This window comes from Caretta caretta, chromosome 1 (assembly GCF_965140235.1).
Source record: "Caretta caretta isolate rCarCar2 chromosome 1, rCarCar1.hap1, whole genome shotgun sequence".
Classification (NCBI taxonomy): domain Eukaryota; kingdom Metazoa; phylum Chordata; order Testudines; family Cheloniidae; genus Caretta; species Caretta caretta.
Genome location: NC_134206.1, coordinates 215,377,997 through 215,386,192, shown reverse-complemented (window position 1 = coordinate 215,386,192; position 8,196 = coordinate 215,377,997). Strand labels below are relative to the sequence as shown.

Genomic DNA, 8,196 nt, shown 5'->3' with positions numbered 1-8,196 from the left:
AGTGAGTGTTGCAGTCATGAGAAAAGAGTTAGAAGGCTGCTGGTCAGTGGCAGACGGTAAATGGGGTAAGTGTAAGTGTGGGGAGGCATTAGTGGGGGGATGGGAAAGTGAGTGTGAGAGTGAGGGGAAATCTGAGGGAGGCAGCAATGTGGAGTGGGAAAAATCAGTAGGGTTTAGTTTGAATCAGAGGCTAATTCTGACCGAAAAGGATGTATCAAAAGGCTAAGAGAGGGCATGTAGTGATCTTTCTACCTGAGATACACAACGTGACCAGGGAAAAGTGAGTAGCAGCTCTGTGGGATTTGGGTACTTTTCAAGCAAACGTAGATGAAGCTCAGCCTGCCTCAGCACTCAAGAGCCTTCTTAGGCTGAGGTATCAGGGTAAAGGGAATGACGCAATGGGAGCAGCAAATTGTGCACTAGGGCTGGGCAAACCAATTGCTTTAGAACTAATTTAACTTCAAGAAGAAAAACAACACTGACCTGTATCCTTGTAATTTGGGGTCATCAAGCCACGTCCATCCTCCTTCTTTGAAATTTAATCCAATCCAGCGAAAACTAGCATCTTCATACTGGGTACTGAAAAATCCCTGTGGGTGAGATGATAACCTGAATATGTAAGTCTCTTGCTGAAATCCAGGAGTGTGGTGTCTGTTTTGCTCCTCTTTGAAGAATAGGGCAATACTTCAGTACTCACCATTTCTGCCTCACTTTCAAAAATCAGGAGGCTGGATTTCCTGGCTGCACAATAATCCTTGCTGGCCTGCCAGATTTTCTTCTCCTCTGAGAAGTAGTAACACCTTCCGCTGTGCAGCAGCCACTCAGGGGGGCAGAGCTCACACTCTGCTCCTGCAAGGGCATTCGTATATTTTTGGTCCTTTTACGATTCTTTACATCAGTACATTTTTTAAAGTTTATACCTGTGAAAATTCTCAATATTATAGGCTTTTCACACAAACAATACAAAGCTTTGCTGTTCTGCAGTTAAGAAAGGAAACTGAGTATCAGGATAACTAGATGCTGATCTGAACTCTGCTCGTAACTTGCTATAACCTTGGGGAAGTCACCTAGGCCCTCATTTTCAACACTTCGGGTGCCCAGCCTGAGGCTTTTAGGGGCTGCTTTTCAGAGGTGCTGAGTATCCACAGCACACATTCACTTCAGGTGGAGTTGTGGCTACTTATAACCTCTGAAATTCAGGTCGACCATGTCTCAAGTTGGGCTCCCAAAATTAGTGGAGAGTCTTGAAATTTGAGCCTATCGATCTATGACTTCGTTTACCCATCTGTAAAATTATTATAACAATACTTATGCTGTCTTGTAGAGATGTCGTGAGGCTTAGGTAATATTTATTAAACCCTTTGAGATCCTTGAATGAAACTTGCCTTATACCTTGGTATTAAAGGACAGCTTTCCGTTTTTTGTAGTGCCCAGAAAAATGCACCTAAGTTTTTGCACTCACAACTATGGTGGCAAATCCAACAATTTAGAGGCATAAATAACTGAGCTGCAACTACATTTTTGTTTGGATTTTTGTGCTCAGCTAACTATGGGCACAAAAAAATGCAGGCACAATTTTTGTGGGCCTGATTTTACCTGCAAAAAAACCTCTTAGTATTGTATTGCCTTTCACTGGTCTGTCTCAATAAAGCTACATACTTGAAAGACCAGAGGCGTTCAGCCCCTGGAACACCAAGGCCCACAGTAGGCTGGCAGCTTTTCCAGGTGTTTGAGAACTGCATGAAATGTAGGTACCATTTACCCTTTTAAAATAAAAATAAATGCACACCACTGTAATATATGCACTTAAAGGACTTTTCCTTGCCAGATTCATAGAAATTACTGCTCGTTTGGGTTCACCACCAGTAGAAACCTGCATTTGATCAGTTTTGTGCTCTCCCTTAATTTACAATGTGGATGTGGCCGTAGGCTGAATATTAGGATTACACTGCTCCCGGGGCAGTGTAAGCATACCTTCCGCATAGTGAGCAGCCTTCTACTATGTTGCCTGCCCCTGCTCCCACTGAAATCAAAGGGAGTCTTGCTATTAACTTCAACTGGAGCATGATGGGACCCAGAGATATGACAAACAAACATCTTCTTGCAGAAATATTTTATCTCCTCACCCTGTTTATTTCCACACAGATTCTCTTTCAGTCTGCTCAGTACCAAGGAGTGAGCTCCATGTGTATCTTCCACTGAAGTGTGGTTTGTGTTATGCCTTAGTGACGCCTCTGTCTTCACAGCCTTTTCACAACACTCCCTCAAGGCTTACACACAAAAAAGGAGATAAATTGATGGTTAATAGGGACTTTGGTTACATAAAATGAGGGGAAAGATGGTTTTGCAGCTAAGGTACTGGGCTAGGACGTAAGAGATCTAGGTTCCCAGCTCTCCCTCAGCCTTCCATTGTGACTTTAGATGAGGTGTTTATATTCTCTGTCTGTAAAATAGGGGTAATGATACTTCCCTTACCTGACAGGTGGTGGTGAGGATTCATTCATTATTGTTAGTGAGGCACTTGTATACTACTGTAATGGGAGCATGCATTGCCTGTGATAGCAAGGGGACTGGACTCGATGACCCAGGAGGTCCCATCCAGTCCTATGTTCTTATAAGTAGACAGATAAAATGTTGGTAGATGAGGCCTGGAGGGGACAGGCTAGCTCCGCACCATTTTATTATGCAGAGTATGGTCACTGGGAAAAAACTAGATATTGACAATATGATTCTTCTCACTATACCTGTGAAACTCCACTGACTTCACTGGACTTATTCCTGATTTACAGCAAGGTATGGGAGAGGAGAATCAGGTCCATAGAACGAATACACCTTTTGGAGTTGACCTTCACCCTTCTCAACCTCAGATCAAAGTGATATCAGATTAATCACTCATCTGAAATTGCCCATCACAAACCCAAAATGCCAATGGCAATACAGTACAGAACTCACACTTATTGACTGTGCCATTTGGGCAGTGTCACTCACCTTGCAGAGCTAAGACGATTGCAACTCCTTGCAGCAGTGCCTTAGTCCCTAGAATTAGAGCAACAATGCACCAGCCTGGCTGCTGAGAGCAGGGACCTGGCAATAAGAAATGAAAGAGTTTGGTTTCAGCAGAGAGAAGCTGCTGTACGTTAGCTCTGTTCCAATAAGTGTCAGTAGCTGGGTAGTTTAGATCTGAATAGAGGTGAGAGGTGCCCATTGGTAAAAAGGAGTCTACAAGCCAGGCTAAAAGGTCCCTTTTGAACCCTGATACAGTACAGAGGTGCTGCTGTTCAGAGAAGACAGAGTAAATTTTTTGTTAAGCAACAAGCAGATTGTGGGTTGGGGTGGCGTCCTTCAAAGAAGATGTTAAATTATGTGCCTTTCTGCCCAGGTCCACTGGAAGTATGGTACTGTCTTGTAAGAAACTATGTTGTTTTGCAGCGTGAGAAGACTAGCACTTTTCTTCCCTACACTGATGAACTGGCAAGGTGGAAGTTCAAGATCACATACCACTTTGAGAAAAAAGTTAGGGGATAACTGACTGGAGAAGAAGGATGATCTTGTAGCTAAGATGTTGGACAGGGGTTTGGGAGATGGGAATTCTATTCATGTTGCTGCCACAGGCTTCATGTATGACCTTGGGCAAATCATTTAATATTTTCTGCTTTCCGGGAGTGTTGTGAGGATTAATTCACTATGCCAGATCTTCAGCTGGTGTAAGTTAGTGGAGCTGACATTGAAGCTACTTTGATTGATATCAGCTGAGACTCAGGCTCTTATTAGGCTGTATGGCCCAGATCTCCAAGTGTATTTAAGTGCCTATCTCCCATTGCTTTTAGTTGGAGTTAGGCACCTAAATACCTTTGAGGATCTGGACCTATGTCTTCTCTCTCAACTTTATACAGATCCAAGGTATAGAAGCAAACACCAAGAATAGTTTAGATAATACTGGTGCTGCACAGAAATATTTTCTTTACACTTGAAATTGAACTTGTCCCCTAGGAGTCTATTTAAAAAAAACAAAGCTATTTCCACTAGGATCTATATTTCCCTTTGAATTTCATATTCAGCAGCTTGAGATTTGACATCCGACAGTAATCTCACTTGCAGCAGTGTATCTAAACTGGCTTCAGTGAAATTACTCCTGGATTATGCTGGTGAGATCAGAATCAGACAGCGGAGTGCCTCACCTGTGGCTTCTAATGCATCGGCATCTAGCAACACTAAACCAAACTTTTATTAAGATAGAGCCAAATCTTGCTCTCACTTGTATCTCCTACCCAGAGTGGAAAGTCTGATTCTGTGCAGAGAAAGATAAGAGAGGAGAGAGACAGCACAGGAAATAAGCTCCATATCTGTATTTTATATCAAACATACACGTGTCTTAATCCTACCTGTGTAGGAGCTTTGTTTCCTTTCTTTGAGTTGTGGGATTGTGTAACCACAACCAGCCTTATCCTCCATCTCTAGGTCCCTAGAGTATGAGCTTTACTGCCAGGCAAGTACATACAGGAAGGGAGCAGGGGCAGGTCTCTTGAGAACTTCTAGGGGAAACTACACAGCAGATTGGCTATGATCATTTCCTTGTGACTACTGCCTCGCTTCAGGATCATAGGTGCCTCCTACCAGCCACAGTCATGGCTGGTTTAATTCACTATTCACCTCTTCAGGCTGAGTTCATACTAGCAAGCATGTGAATAGTCTCATTGAATCTCCATAGGATTATGTATCTGCTTAAAATGAAGGATGTGCTGAAGAGTTTTGCTGAAAAGGGATGTGATAATTCACATGTGCTTGAGTTCTTTGCTAAATTGGGGCCAAAAAGATGATTTCATAAATATGTTGCCTTGTTCCTACTGTGCATATCTCTGACCTTCCCCTAGAGTCACAGCAGGAAGTGTGTCAGGCACAACAAGAGCCTGAGTTAAACTGTGGGGAAGGCAGCCAGTCAGAATGGATGTTCTCCCCAGGCAGGGATGAAATTTGCATGAGGGTTGAAATTTCCTGAGTCATCCCCAGTCTGACTCCAAGAGAGGCCAAAACTGTGCCATAGGATATGAAATCCCAAACTGCAGTTATGGCCACTGGGGGGTGGGGGAAGGATTGGGCCCTGTGCACTGGGAACATACACTCTCAGGGTTATACCTGCACCTTTGTGGTATGGACACCTATGCTACTGATTCCATGTCCTGGGACAGGCCCTCCTGGACTGCTCTATGCATATGGCAGCAGCAGAGGTGGGAGACTGATCCCAGCAATGTCCTTGTTCATATGCCACATGTTCCCTGTCACATCCTGCATATGGATATGGCTGTTGTCCAACAGTATGTCAAGTGTGTGTGTGTGTGTGTGTATACTTGTACATGGCTCCAGGAAAGTCCAAGCAGGGATATTCTTGCTGGATTTATCCCAGTGGCCCCATATCCTGTGACTCCTGCTGGGTATTCAGTTGGACTCTGCTCCATTTCTGGGTCTCAGACTTTAAAGCTAGATGGGACCATCATAACCATCTAGTCTGACCTCCTGCACATCACAGGCCACCACGCACCCACTCCTGCAATAGGCCCATAACCTCTGGCTGAGTTACTGACGTCATCAAATCATGATGTAAAGACCTCAAGTTACAGAAAATCTACCATTTACTCTAGTTCAAACCAGCACATGACCCATGCCACATGGTGCAGAGGAAGGTGAAACCCCTTCTCCAGGTCTCTGCCAATCTGATCAGGTGGAAAATTCCTTCCTGACCCCAAATATGGTGATCAGTTAGACCCTAAGCATGTGGGTGAGACCCACCAGCCAGACACCTGGGAAAGAATTCTCTGTAGCAACTCAGAGCCTTGTGTGTTTTGTGAGGGTCTTGTGAGTCTTTTCTTCCTGTTTCTGTTCCCTTTCCCCTCCTGCCTGGGGTTGGGTTGGCTCAGGAGTGAGCTCTGAAGATGTTGCTGGTGCTGTGTTCAGCAGCAATGACCAGGTTCTGAGTGACTGCTCTTTGTCTCTGGCTGGTTCATGTACCACGGCTGGTGAAATGAATAATTGCACAGCAGCTGGTAGGGTGGTGTGGGGGAGTCGGGGCGGTCACTTGGTCAGGTAGTTACAGGTACAGTTTGAAGCACAGTAGAACAATTGAAACCAGGAGGACCCCTTAGAAATGCCAGTGTGGCATCCTCCTTGCCCTTCCCCACAGGCACTATGTTGGGCCAAAGCTGATGACTTGCACTCCAGTCACACTTTGTAGTCATGATGCTCAGCTTGTACTTTCCCCTTATGCCTGTTTCTTCAGGGCCCAAGACTTGAATTAAAAGCTCAGGCCTTTGGAAAATGTAGCTCTGAATCTGTAGGGATCATGAGGCAGCCGCCTCCCCATGAAACAGGTCTCCAGAACACATAACACCCACTCTTTTTAGGGACCAAGGGGTTCCGATTTATATGTAACAGGGTCTGAACGAGCTCTCCCCTGACAGCTAATGATGACCTGGGGAGGGGAAAAGACTTCAGGAGCAGACTGTATTTACACTCCATGCATCTGAAGAAGTGAGGTTTTTACCCACGAAAGCTTATGCTCAAATAAATCTGTTAGTCTTTAAGGTGCCACCAGACTCCTTGTTGTTTTTGTGGTTACAGACTAACACGGCTACACCCTGATACTTGTATTTATATGAACACACCTACTCTGCCTAGCTATCCAGCAGACAGAGCTGTGTTGCTAAAGTGATCCATTTTGGCTGGTGTTGGGTTACAAATCAGGCAAAGATGCCCCTCAACAAGGCAGACAAGATCGTCCAGCAGCTGGTGAAGAAGTGGCTGTTCCTTCCCCAGAGAGCCAGCAACGAGCTGGTCTACATCGCCCACAGGCATGGTGGTGCCAATGTCCCCTGCATGGGTGACCTATGTGACATCGCCGTGATCACCCACGCCTTCCGCCTGCTGACGTGTTCCGACACCATGGTAAGGAACATCGCAGCAAACGCCCTCCATGACGCAACAAAGAAGCAGGTTGGCAGAGCCCCCTCCAGCCAAGACACCGCCAGCTTCCTGAGCGGTTTCCTGGATGGCGAATTCGGACGGGACGGGCGCGACATCGCTTCACTGTGATCCCGCGCTCGCAAAGCCACGCGTCGCCTGGGGAAGCGCATCGGCTGCCGCTGGGAGTGGTGCGAGGAGCGCCAGGAGCTGGGAGTCCTGGTGCCGCAGATCAGGTCTGAGGGCAACACCATCGACACCCCAAGTGCCAGGGGCATGCTGGAGAGGACCCTGAAGGCAGCCATCCACTCGCTGTACATGGAAACCCTGAAGCGTAAACCGGACCAGGGTAAAGCCTTCGAACTGACCAGCAAGTGGGACGCCAGCAACCACTTCCTCGCCGGGGGCGGCTTCACCCGTTTCGCCGACTGGCAGTTCATCCACCGTGCCCGGCTCAACTGCATCCTGCTCAACGGAGCCGTCCACCACGGGAACCGAGACAAGCGTTGCAGGAAGTGCGGCTACTCCAACGAGACCCTGCCCCACGTCCTGTGCAGCTGCAAGCCCCACTCCAGAGCCTGGCAGCTGCGCCACAACGCCATCCAGAACCGCCTAGTGAAAGCCATCGCACCACACCTGGGGGAGATCGCCGTGAATGGCGCCATCCCCGGTACTGACAGCCAGTTGTGACCCGATGTGGTAGTCACCGACGAGGCCCAGAAAAAGATCATTCTCCTCGACATCACGGTCTCCTTCGAGAACAGGACCCCGGCCTTCCGAGAAGCCTGGGCTCGTAAGCTGGAAAAATATGCCCCTCTGGCCGAAACCCTGAGAGCGAAGGGCTACGAGGTGCAGATGGATGCCCTGATCGTTGGAGCCTTGGGCGCTTGGGACCCCTGCAACGAGTGTGTGCTGCGGACCTGTGGGATCGGTCGACGCTACGCACGGCTCATGCGGCACCTCATGGTCTCGGACACCATCCGATGGTCCAGGGACATCTACATCAAACACATCACCGGCCACCGACAGTACCAGGCGGTGTGAGCTGGTACGACATCGTGCATCCACTATGGGAAAGGGACTGAGAGGCTTTTTCCACTGGACCATATGAACTGGAACCATAAACTCACTGAACATTAAATCCCACCAAATGAGGGTAGATCCATCTCTATCATCGTATCCGCTCATTATACTCTACACCTGAACATAGCCATTATATGAACAACATACCCCCATATCTCAATG

General features: G+C 47.2%; 1 long non-coding RNA gene across 1 annotated transcript; it reads right to left on the bottom strand.

Annotated features, from left to right (window-relative positions):
- Window positions 1–315: 315 nt before the first annotated feature.
- Window positions 316–2,253, bottom strand: LOC142070632 (uncharacterized). The gene is made up of 3 exons (XR_012666561.1): window positions 2,127–2,253; window positions 698–849; window positions 316–590 (listed from the first exon to the last, which is right to left on the bottom strand). It is a non-coding gene; the product is annotated as an uncharacterized LOC142070632 (long non-coding RNA).
- Between the last annotated feature and the right edge of the window lie 5,943 nt (window positions 2,254–8,196).